Raw genomic sequence first — 13,489 nt, 5'->3', positions numbered from 1 at the left:
GGGTGACCAATGCAGGAGTTAGCTAAAGGGGTAAGAGAGACATTGGTCCAATTCAGAGCCTCTTTCTTCCCCAGTGATGGCCTAAAACTTGGGGTCAGACACATACTCCGACCCCTGACCCCCTGGTTCACGTCTCATCGTAATTACCTTTGCGCATCAACCCCTTGGCCACCCCCACCCAAAGACAATGTAACAATTTGTCTTTTCAATTGTCTGTCAGTCACTCTCTTACAGGCCTTTTCAGTGGGCGTGTATGGTTTCTTTTTCCATTTGTATTTATTTATTTATCTTGCTTAGAGAGGTGGGGGTTGTCTGGCCCCAGAAACAGGGAGTCTTTGTTTAGGCTGGTTTCACATGGATATAACTCCCCCCTCCTCCTCCTCCTCCTCTGCGCACCCTGCCTTCTATCTAGCTCCCCATAGTCAGACCCCATGGATTTGTTTGGGGGCTGGAGGGTGGCTGATCTCAGGGTCATTGTACATGGCATTTCCATAACCATTGACTAATCAATGAGACTTTTCTCCTTCTCGTGGATCACTGAGGTGCTTTTTAACTGCTCCCAGCTCAACTTTCTCTGCAACTTTACCTGCAACCAAACAGCAACAGCTGCCCAGACTCTCAGAGGGGTTTTACATCCGTGAATTAGTGATTTTATTACATAATGCATTTAAAATGACAAATTAATGCAAAGTGCCTGCTTTGCGGAAACCTCAAACAACAGGATGGATAATGTTTGGCTCACGGTCACAGTGTGGTGTGAGGCTTGGACTCATGACCTACTTCTCTGTACTCTGGCTCTGATCAGCTGGAGAGAATCTCTCGCACCAGTCACTCTGAATAACTCACCACGGTCATGTGAAGACTCAAGGTGCACTTACTAGCTTTTTCCTAGTTTTCCTATTTATCATGGAGGTTGAGGAGTTGGTTCAGTTGTCATCATGTGACTTAAGAGAGTATAGAGGTCCGTCTCCTTGACAATGAAGCAGCTGAAAGCTAAGATGTAACTGAAAGCCAGGACGCTGGACCTGGAGTTGGGATTATTTTGTCACATGACAGGTCAGAAATGAACTTTCACACTTATGATAATTGAGTTTTATTTTGAAAGTTGTCTCAGAGCAGTGAACAAAGACCAATCGGCTGAAAGGTTCAGTGTTTGAAAGTATGAGACAGCAGGCGTGAAGGTCTTCACACTGCAAGCTGCCACCCTTTAGCAGCTGACCTTGACCTTCAACCTCCAGTTATTCTAAACACTGAAGACATTTACCATTTTTTCCCCCCATTGTTTGTCTCTGGTTTTAATTTAAAGGCGATCTAAAGAACTATACGTTTTTCAAGTCTATCAGCACTGACTTGCCCGTGACGCTCAGTGATAGTTCTGGTTATTTGATTTAGGGTTGCTGAGTGATGAGCTGCTGAGGATGGGGCCAGATGCAAAAATGTATTTCAGCCAAACCGAAAAAAGACAGTATCAGTGTAGACGCTTTATTTTGAATATTTTCAGCACTTTATCTTGCCATCAAACAGCCTTTTCCTTTAGAACCACCTTTTCTCAACTGGTGAACTTGAACTCGTGTCTTCTCTCCCAAACTGGCAGTGCGCCGACCTGAATCTACTGCAGGTAATACACTGACTATGTATAACTACCTCACACAGCCCCACATCAAATAACCCGCACTCTCACTTTAACAGTTACTGTAATTATGCCTCCTGCCCATACTGGCCCTGAAGTGATCCCGTCCTGGTCTACATCTACACTAAGAAATGAGGGGCAACATCCATAGTCCTTGTTACGTGCAAAACTGCATGTCTGAGTTAGCTACATCAAGTGGGTCATTGCCAAACTTACAAAGTCTTTCATGTATGAAAGTCCCTCTTTGTGTTTCCTTAGACAGTGTTTCCTTGCTGAGCTGTAGCAAAAGGATGGCAACACGAAGAGGAAAACCCCAGCTTGATTTGGCAAACTCGGACTGCTGAAACCTCATATACGCTTTGGCTGCACGTAATGATGCATGCCTGCACATATCAAGGGCTATGGATTTTTTCTCTTATGGTGCATTCACACTATTGTGAATTGATTCTTAGCCCACCTGCTAGCCTTGTAGTCTACACTAGGTGAGTAGCTTCAACTAGCCTCTTTTTTTTTTTGGTTTTAGGCAACATTCAAATGAACCGTAGCCCCTGTGAAAAAACATGCAAGCGCACCTGTGACACAGATGCAAAGCAGGAGGCTCCAGCAAAATCTCCCTGGGTCGTCCTGTAAAAACCTGGTGAACGTGGTTACATTTTCTCCACAACTTAACACAATGTAGATCACTGTATTTCTGCTGTTCACCTGGCGATCATTGCAGCGCAGGTTAAAAGGTCACTGTTGGTGACGACTCCGTCTCAAGAGTAAATGACAGTGTAGTGTTTTGGTATCAGATAAGCCTTCAACATCATGGACCTGTTACTCCAGCTGAACATCCTGCATCGTATTTTGTGTTTTTCCAATACCTGAAGCAACACCCCTCCCCCACAGTGTTAATTTCACTAAAACAAAAAAGAAAGTAAAGGAGAACTATGTATTACATTTTTCACCGACAAATAAAAACTAAACAATAATGTGAAAGACGGATAAATGGACATGTTTTAATGCAAAGTCAAACCTGCACGCCTCTGTGGGAGCTCACACTTTATCTCCTGAGCAGTAAAACCGCTTCCTTCATGTAAATCATCTTTCAGCAATGTTATCTGACATTACCTGCTCTTTGAAGAAACAGATTTATGGACTAAATTCATCCAAATTCTACTGAGAACGAGACAACGAGCAGCAGTGAAACAGCTGAGACAAACTACAAAAACATGCAGGCACCCACATTCGGGTCAGGTCAGGTCAAAGGTCAGCTGATGTAACTGCAAGTGCCGTGGATGTGGAGGCAACATCGACGTTACTGTCAGAAATCAGAACCAGCTGCCAAAATGAACACTGACACCCGTCAACACAGGGCTGCTTCAGACTGAACACCACCTTACATTGATCTGTAGTGGTTTGTCAACAAGTGACACAGTGACAGTGGGTAGCTGTTTTTAAATTAGTTGAATTTATTGTATTTTTTTTTTTATTTATTATTACTTAATTATAGGTTTTCGCATTACAAATGATCAAATTTATCACTTATTTCATTCATCCTGCCATTTTTTGTGACAATTCTGTAGCTGCCACATCGTAGCTGCGACCAGGTGGCTGATGGGAACTGTTTTTTTTCCAAACTGCATGCAGCATTACAAGCCTGAAGCTTGTGGTCATGTATGCAACAAACACTTTTTTTTTTTTCAGGGCAGATTGTAAAGCCACTGCATTAGTGCACAATGATTTGGTTCATTTGAGCAGCAGGCTACATGCGGCTCCAGATATGGTTTGTTTTAGTCAGGTCTTCATAGCTCGTTAAAGTTTCTGTACATCGTTGAGACGAGTGAAGCTTCTGACGGCAACAATCAGGTTTTTCTTCCATTATGTTTAAAGTACTTATATATTTAGCGTGACCAGATTGTCACTTCCAGATGTCAGTTCGCATGTCTGCAAGCTAAACCATTCAAAAAAAAAAAACCATCATCACTGAAGAAAATGTATTTCCACAAACACATTTAAAAATCCTATCTACCATACACCCCACAGATGCTTTTGTGTCACACTTTTCTAATGTTGATGAAACTGTGGAGAAGAAATTTAATCACTCCTTAATTTCTCATAAAAACAAAATGATTTAGTGCACAAATAATTACATTTTTGAAAATACAATAATTAATTCTACTTGTTGGCTGTAAAAAAAATCATTTATTCTCTATCTTTCATTGTTTTGCTTGTTCATCATCCTTGTCCTGTTTATACTGTTGTTTCTTTCTTAAAGACTGATTGTACTTTCTATTTACAGTTTGACACTTTGATTGTGATGGAGTGTGAATTTTTCACTGCCAGTATGAACGAGAGTGATCACAGCAGCCACTAAGTCTCTCAACATACAATCACATGGCAGGTAAGTAAAAATCAGAAACTGTACTTTAAACCCTTTTCAGTAAAATCAAATGTAATAATTTTTCCTATGTGTTCTCGATGTTTCTCATGGTGACATTAGTACTGCACCATTGATTTTTATTTTAACATTCAACATAAAATTTGATGACCTTTGGTTTCATCTTGCAGCAGTAAATATATTGGAAACATGGCTGCACCTCTGAATCACCAGTTACAGCTTATTAGATCCAATAGAGGACAAATTTTCTCAGAGTTAACTCTTAACATTACTGATGAATAAGAATGAAAAGCACATTATTACAAGATATGGAGGGGCTTCTTGAAGCGTGGTCATTTATAACAATAGCCCCTGTGTGAGCTCTTACAACAGGCTCTTCCAGCACCTTATTGTTTGGCAGCCACTGCATGAAAATTACATGGAACGTACCATTTCCCCACAGAAGACTCGCTGTTCCAGGACGAGGTAATGAAAGCCAGAGGACGGAGAAGACAATTCAATCTTGGACTGTGTGATGTCACGCGGTTTCTGAGGGATAAACATGATCGGTCTTCCAGACAGCTGGGTTTGTGCAAGTCACTCATTCTGATTGTCTATCAAGTTTCTTATGAAGCTCATAATTACAACAGTGTCGGGAGGGAGATCTGTACAAAGACTGTGGTTTGCTTTGATCAGTTTAATTTGCTCTCTCTGAGAGGGGTGAGAATTTGTGCGAGTGGTTGCAGAGTTGGTATGAGTAGGAGGTGGGGGGGTAGAGGGGGGTGGGGGGGTGGGGGGGCAGTGAGAAGTCTTAACAACAAAATGCAATTAATCCTCAGTGGTATTTCAAATTGTGCAACAGATAAACATTTACTGTGCTGGCAGAATGTTCTCAGTCCTTCACATCTGATGAGAGGCAGGGATGAAATATGAGTGGTTGAAGAATTTGGGTATTGAGGGTAATACAGCGCAGATTGAAGCTATGCATCTATAAACAGAGCTGCTCCTCTGGCCAAAATAATCCTATTAGTTGATTTAAATCTCAACGATAGATAAAAATAATGCGGTTGTGGCACAATAGTCAAAAACATGATTCTCTGTACAGGCTGTTCAGTGCTCTAAGAATTAGCAACATGGTCAATCAGCCCTCCACTACTGTATGACATATCGCCATGAAATTGAGACATTCATTGTCCCCAGAGGATGAAGCCTGACTTTTGCGCTCCCCTGAATTTTCACCTGCCTCCATTAGCCGGTCAACATTTTTATTTACCCAGTGGTAGTTCAACATCTACTCTATTCTTTTTGAAACTTAAGTTTTTATTGAACTTTTACAGGCATGGTACAAGACAATCTTAACATGGTACTCCACACATGGACAGACAGAATAGGCGACAGACAGACACTTGATACAAGAAAAATAACCACACACATCCAAGTACAAGCATCCAGAAATCCATACATCTACTCTATTCTTGATAGAGGAATATATGTAAATTTGCCTCCTCCATCACTGTCAAACAATTCCGTGATCAATAAAAGCCGTGTTACAGCAAACTGACCACAAAGAACTGGCACAGAAAAAGAGGGAGCGGTCACACATTCTGTGCCGGCCATTCATAACCCAAAAACAAACTGGTTTCATGCCACGGTGAATCTGATTAAACATGCTCGGAATAAAAAAAAAAAAACGGATATATAAAAGAATACAAAAAGGTAGAGACAAAAATGAAGGAGAAACTTCACAGATGAGGTAAAATCAGAGATTTATTCGACCGTAGAGTCAGGCAGGTCTCGCTCACTGCCACGTCGAATGTTGGCTGATAAAGGCTGACCGCAGCCGACGGTGCTGGACATGCTGCAAAAACTACAGGAAACTCTCGCCACACACTCGACGACAGTCCCACCATGTTCAAAGTCCTAACACTCAACTTGTTGTGTAAGAGCGCTGAAACTTGATCAGCTACATGAAAGTCGCAAAAAAAAAAAACGAACAAGACCTCTCTGCCAGCACCGAGGATTGTTCATGTTTTCACACGTGAAAAACATGTGAGGCCTATCGGTCTGTACGGATGTAAATTGATTATTAGAGTGCAGATAGAAAAGTTGAAATTGTGTTGCTGATAAAGTGAACAGTAAAAGACAAAGGCCTTTTCATTCTTATTTCATAGGCTCTAGTTTTTCTGTTCAAGTAACATGACGCTGAGCCAAGAGAAAATACGACAGGAGAGTGTGAGGTTTGGCTGATGAAGTGAAATTAACTCAACTCAAACAATGAAATTGATGATAAAAATAGTAACAATCTTGATCGTCCACAAATGTGGAAATTTGCCTTTGGCTTCACGGGCTGGTTAAAACCCATCACTGTGACTCACATACAATAAATGCAATAATAAAATTAGCAGAAGATGCACAGTACAAACAACAATAACAGACATGATTTCAGTATGAATGAAGTATATGAATTCAATTCAAGTATCTGTATTAACCAGTCAATCTAGCCAACCCAAGTAAACTATTACTTTTGATTTATATTTTAACCAAAAATTACAAGTAAGCTCACTTGTGATCTGCAAACAAGAATGTCATTTGTAATGAATCATTTAATTTCTTTTAATTGTCTTGGTGGTTATTGTAAGAAGAAATAAAAAATTTAAAAATCTGTTTTTCAGAAAATACATAGAGGAAATAAGACTGCCGTGTGAGCCCTGTGGTTGCTGTCGTCTGCTCAGAAGCTGGCTGGGAGTCGGGTTTAGAGGGTCCTGCAGCTGCCAAGATGGCAGCAAGTAGTAAACCCAAATACAAGTTTCACAACGTGTCTTCAGAAGCGATGACACGGAGGTGACGTCTGAGCTGCTAGAGCCACATTTTTCTACAGTCTACAAAATGAGGGGACCTGGCCTCTGTGAGAAAACATATAAATACCCACAACTCCACTGTGAACAAAGTCCCGTAGATCCTGTGCACATCCTGTGACACTGGCTGCAGGTGATGGTGATGCTGACCCGATGATGTGGAAGGTTGCGTCGCCAAAACAGGCGTCTATTGACTGCCAAATGAAGGCTGGCTGTTCATGCAGGTTGCTAAACATGCAAAGAAACTCCCACACTTGTCTTACTATTACTGACATGTTACGTGCTGCAGGCACACTTTGAATGAGAGCAACAGAGATAGTCCAAATAAGGTCTTTAAGTTTCGGATCAAACATTTAATGGGATAACACGACCTTTATTAAGGATATGTTTTTCACAGTAGAATCTGTTTTAGTACAAAGTGGGCTTTGTTTAAAGCATGTTGCCATTGGCTACAACATTCATCTACAACATCTGTGTGTATCTAACAATCAGCACCACATGATTGTTTGGTCTCTTTCTTGAGAGACACCACCAAGCTTCTCATTTCTGCATTCTGTGTTTGAACTAATTGCAGTAGTATTTTGGCCGTGCGATGAGCTGTGTCCTGCAGCACATCTGCGTCCACTGTGAGCATGTGATCAGACCAAAGCTCTCTTTCCAAATGTATTTAAATTATAAAGTCAGTTAAACAATAAAGCTCTTTATTTCCGATGCAGTGGAAAATTCGTCAATAAGCAAAACTCACTATAACGCAAAGCACATTGTTGTAAAAATTCGATTCTGGTCACTATCTCAGGGATCTTTACAGAGTGAGGTCAAGATCTTACAAGATTATACAGAGGAACTCAAACGTTCCCATCATGAGCAAAAAAAAAAAACAAAAACTCTTTTCTCAAGGTCCACTTACTATCTTGGGCTTCCTCAGCAGAGAGCGTTTGTTTAATAACTGAGAAACTCAGTAAATCTCCGTCCACTGCAACCGGGCAAACTCCGTCTGTGAGAGAAGACCACGGGATGCAGTTAGAGGCTCAGAGAAAAAATATTAAATTGATCTTTTTTTCTTTCTTTCTTTTTTTCTTGGCAAAACGACTTTTTCAACAATGAAGAAGTTGTTCAGCTAATTTCACTAACACGACTCATTACATGAAATATGCTGTACCAATTACCAGCAGACCAGAGACAGTGTTTAATCTGTGCATTTCCAGTCAATTAATTCCAATTAGTTGCCAGCGTAACCCAAAGTGTGTTAGTCAGTGCACAGCAGGTCATCTAGGCAGGGGGAAAAAAAATGTAATTTTGTCCACAGACAAGCAGAATTTGTATTTTATTTTAAGAAGATCAAATTTAAGCCCTGCAGAAAACCATTAGGAAGACCTTTCCTGGACAACAGGGAGGTTTGTATGAAATTCCAAGTAATAATCATACATGTTTCCTGTTGGCTTCATTACCACAGTCCTGAATTAATCTGAATCGGTGTTCATATTATTGAAAGTGTAATTTGGCAGGAAACGTTGCCATCTTTAAATCACTGCACAGGTTTTATACTGAGAGTTGTAGCAAACAGTTTCTTGTCTTTGCTCTGTAGTTTGAACCACTTCACTCGTGTCTTTATATTTGCGGACAATGAAACCGGGCAGACAGGAAAAAAAGTGAAATGACTTTATTAGTGAGAAGGTTTTTGGCCGGTGCTTTTGTGAGGGAAGGTGTTGGTCATTGGTACTGTGAAGGAATGCCCAGCTGTAAAGATTTCTGCTTGTTAAGTTGGACATATGGGTACACGGGTCTTAAGTGAGCAGTAGAGTTATGTGGGTTATAAGCACTCTCACACACAATGCAATAAAACTGTCTCGATTTAACGGGATGATTAATGCCTCTCGAACTGCTGAATGAAATATGAGGTAATCTGACTCCGCTGTCCCAGTCAAAACATGCCCAACATGAGGGCAACCCACATCCTGCTATGATGAATGGGGACCTTTTGCCTCTCTGAGTCGTATTTTGCTCCACAAAATTTGAATTCGAACACGGTATATAATATTGATTTTAGCTGCAAAGTGTCTATCAGCACATAATATGCCACGTGAATGTGTGGATTCATCTGAGATCATTTGTGTTTCTTCAAGGCCCGGTGGAACGCGATGGCTGAGCAGGAGGGGGAACACTGGTACCTACAGGAAACGGTGACTTAACAGTGGGACTTAACAGCACCAAACTGATAAAAAGACACCCTAAACAGGATATTAAACAGCTAATAAACATTTAGAGGCATGTATGTTTCCCTTTAAATCCCTTCCAGGCATCTTGAGGAAAGTGATTGTTTGAATTTCCACGGGCTGCTGAATGCATGCTGTCGACCACATCTGATGCAAGTGACTCATATGGAGGTGAGGTAATAACGTCATGTCATTACACTGGTAATTTGGGGTGGCATGAGGGACCCCTGAGTGGTACACATAAACCACGTGTGACTGAGGTATTCATGCATGAAATACAGCAAATTTCTCAGTTCTGTAATTCATGCTCAGCTTTAAAGAAATACTGCAGCTCTTTGGACTTCATGTTTGAAACCTAAATTATAAAATTAAATTAAATGATTAACACAGAGTTCATTTGCATGTTATCTATGGTGGTCAGTGTGGTTGGTGATAAATGCCAACGGCTAAATGATTATGTGGGCAGAGATTTCTGGCTTTCATTTACCAGCCTGACTTGGAAGAAAAATATCCACACTAAGAGGAATTTCAACACACTCCTCCACATACTGACATTTTCACTGCTCAGCAGAGGAGGAAGACTACCAAGGACAAATAATGACTTCATCAATAAGAAATAGATAAATGAGTAAACGCCAAAATAGCTACAGAAATACATAAATATATTCAGCAATGAATAAATGCAAGCATGAATGCTGAAATACATACAACAATAAACAATTAAGTGCATAAATGAATGAATGTTGGGAATGTTGCATTTATTTTTATTTTTCTGTATATTTTCCATTTTTCATTTGTTTCTGTATTTACATATTTCTTCATTTATTTCCTTTCAACAAGGTTTATTCCTGTATTTCTGTATGTCTTTCTTTATTTATTTCTGAAGAAGTAGAAAGACCAAAAGAAATAAAAAAAGAATTAAATAGAAAATGTATCAAAATTTGAAAATAAATTTAAGACTGACTTTAAGACTTTATTTGTGTTCTGATTAATTACCGAAATTTACTTATTTATGCATTTAAACATGTTTTTAATTATGTATGTCTGTATTCACTTCAGTGTTGTGTTAACTGCCATATTTATTTTGTTATTTGTGCATGTCTACATTTCCATTTTTATTTATATCTGTAATTTAACATTTATTTTATTGATGGTTGAGTCATTTTTATCCTCCCTACTTATGCACTGATTCACAGTAAAAAAAAGCAATTTTCTGAAATCAAAATAATAATAATAATGTCTGTTCTAATTCTTTACTCCTCTTTTCACTGAAAATGTGGCTTTACTTTCTCAGTAACATGCCACCATGTGCAAGACCAGTTCAAATTGCTGCAGTTTCTACAGGCTGCCAACAGAGGTCAATAAAAGTCACAGATGTCTTAATACCTCTTTATGATGTTAAGGCATAAAACACCTAAAACAAACGTGCTGGCTGTTGTCAGAAGCAGCGCAGCACTAACGCTGTTTCTTCTTGGCTTTCAGTGGATGTTCGCAGGGAAAAAAAATCTGGAGCTTTGGAACCAGAGAGAACATGAAGGGATAGATTGATTTCATCACAGCAGCGGAAAAATGGCTTTAATTTTATTTAATATTCTGAATATGATAATGCATTCCAGTTGTAGCTCCTTAGTTGTTAGTAAACTGACTATAAATCTCAGTTTTAAAAGGAACCAGCATATGTCTGGATGGACTCCTGTATGTGAGGACTGCAGGCCAAGCCATGAAAGACCTCACTGTGATCTGGATCGGTTCAAAAAGTCCAAGTGGGAATAGGGAGGTCGGTGCACATTACAGTATTTATCCCCTGCAAAATTATGAGGGGTGCAAGTGTTAGAAGTGCTGAGATCCTTCACACAAAAAGAGGTGCCACTAGACGACTCTTTTTGCATTCATCCACTGAAGGAGGAAAGGTGCACAGTGCAAAACCTTAAATCTGAGATCAATACATGTACTACAACTAGTTTGGAAACCAACTGTGGTCCAGTATCATACATCAGTGTGATGCTGACGCCTCCAGTGCACAAATACATTACACTATGACAATATTTGCATTTTTATAACTTCGGGGGGGAATGTAATTTTAAGAATTTCTAACCAGATTATTTTTTTGTAGAAAAACCATATTAGACATAAATGATTATATATATATTATATGTGCTTATATTAAGTTATGCAGCAGAAACTCTACTGACATTTTACATTATCATTGAATTATTGTTATTGAAGCATTAGCAATGTAAGCAGAATTTTAATGTAGCTAGTTAACATGGAGGTAATTTCAATGACTTTCTATGTTTGTTACTGCATTATATTTTGTAAACTTTTCATATATTTTGTATCTACAATTTAAAAAAAATAAAAATAAATATGACTGCCTGATGAATGTAGAGGAGAAGTGCTGTATGAAGCAACACAAAAGAGAAACTACAAGTAAATTGAAATTTTACGTTTCACCGCTGATCCCTGGATACTGTCCAGGATCTGGGCAGAAGGCGCTTTGCTTTGAAGTGGTGATGAGAAAGTCCCCTTGTTTCTTTTCTTTACATCGTCAGTGCTTCATCTACTCTTTGGTGTGAGATGTTCTTTTTAATTTGTATAATCTTTGGCAATAAATTTAATTTCTCTATCTTTGGCAATAAATGCTCAGTGCAAGAGTCAAGATGTGAGCAATTATGGTTGAGCTAGACGCTGTAGGCAAAGTCATGAAAACTAAAAATTGCCAGAAAAACATAAAAATTTAATTGAGCAGATTTTCCCTCACAGACTGAGGTTAACCTCTATCCCTAACGTTAACACAGTTCTGTTTGGAGGCCAATTTTACTCCACTTCACAGAACGGGGCTGCATCCTTTTTTTTTTTTTGCATTGTCCCAGTGGAAACCAAACACCTAGAATTCAGTGATAGTGCTATCTCTCTCTTCCTTCTATCTGCAGTGTCCAGCATAGCATTGCATACCCTACCTGTTCTCATTTATTAACTTGATTTTCACATTCTGCCACACATATATATATATACATATATATTCCCTCTAAGAGTGGCATTTAGAAAGCTGAATGATCCAGCTGTGGTTTCTCTATAAATAGCGGGCTGTGGTGGAGTGGTCATCCAGAGAGGTTGTATAGTGTTTCCATTAGAGAGCCACTTCAGCAAGAGTGGCCTGAGCAGCAGTAAAACTATTGTCGTGGGCTATTAACCAGCATGTGTTGTAAATGAAGGGTCCAAATGGTGCTCATTAGCGGTCTCTCCCACGCCGGCCATCACAGAGGACAGGGGCTTTAAAGGGCCCCCACCCCACGCCACGCCACCCCACCCCACCCCCCCGGCCAGGAGAACAAACAAGCGCAGTGCAGGGGCAGTAGTTGGATTTTTAAATTTATACAGATCCACTAATTACTCCCTGAACGCCCAGGCCCAGGCCTTGTCAATGCATTGGATGGCTGTGAAAAATGAATTCCTCATGAGCAAGTCACTCAGATCTCCAAGCCGAACACCAGCTCCTGACAGACTGTGAAAATCTGTCCTGACTTTGCCAAAGTTGTTTTACTGTTGCTCTAATACCCTTCGAGGCCTGACGGGAGGGTTCATATTCTGCTACTTACTGTGGAGTTTAACTTATAACAACATGTCATGTTTTAGAGGGGGTAGGTAAGTGGATGACTCTCAGACAACAAGGCAAGGAAAAGTAAATGAATCCTTTGGAAGTAGGCTACCTGTATTTTTTTTTATGCTGAAGATTATGATCTGATCTTTATCTAAGTCACAAGTATAGATAAACACAATGTGCTTAAGCTAATAACAAACTATTATATATATTTGTGTACATTTATTGAACACAGCCATTAAACATTCGCAGTGCTGATGGAAAAAGTAAGTCAACCCTTGAATTTTAACCTTCTTAGGCATAAATAACCTCAAACAAGCTCTTAACTGCTGATCCGACCTCCTCGGTGTTCAGGGGGAAGTTTGGATCGTTCTCGCTACACAATCGCTTCAGCTCAGATATATTTTTAGGATGTCTGGTGTGAGCTGCTCTCTTCAGGTCAATCCCCTGCATCTCTACTGGGTTGAGGTCTGAGCTCTGACTGGGCCAGTCCAGGTGGATTTTCTTTCTCTGAAGTCATTCAGTAGTAGATGTACTTCATCAGTTTAGGGTTTAATTTCCCCAGCTATGATGTTCAGTGCCCTTTTTACACCATACATAGTGCTGCATGTTCTACCTAAGCAACATCCAACCTTAGCTTCATCAGTCCACAAAACATTTTCCTAGTAGTGTTGTGGAGTGTAAAGCTGCTCTTCGGACAGACAGTGATGTTTTTTTTTTTTTTGGAGAGCAGCAGCTTCCTCCATGGCATGTAACCATGCTCCATGCAACCAGGCACCATGATTTGCATGTGGTAGACTCATGTGGAGCTATGTTAACCAGCTCCAGATT

The sequence above is a fragment of the Seriola aureovittata genome, chromosome 5, assembly GCF_021018895.1.
Source record: "Seriola aureovittata isolate HTS-2021-v1 ecotype China chromosome 5, ASM2101889v1, whole genome shotgun sequence".
Classification (NCBI taxonomy): Eukaryota; Metazoa; Chordata; class Actinopteri; order Carangiformes; family Carangidae; genus Seriola; species Seriola aureovittata.
The sequence above is the reverse complement of the archived record's forward strand: the minus strand, read 5'-3'. Positions refer to the sequence as shown.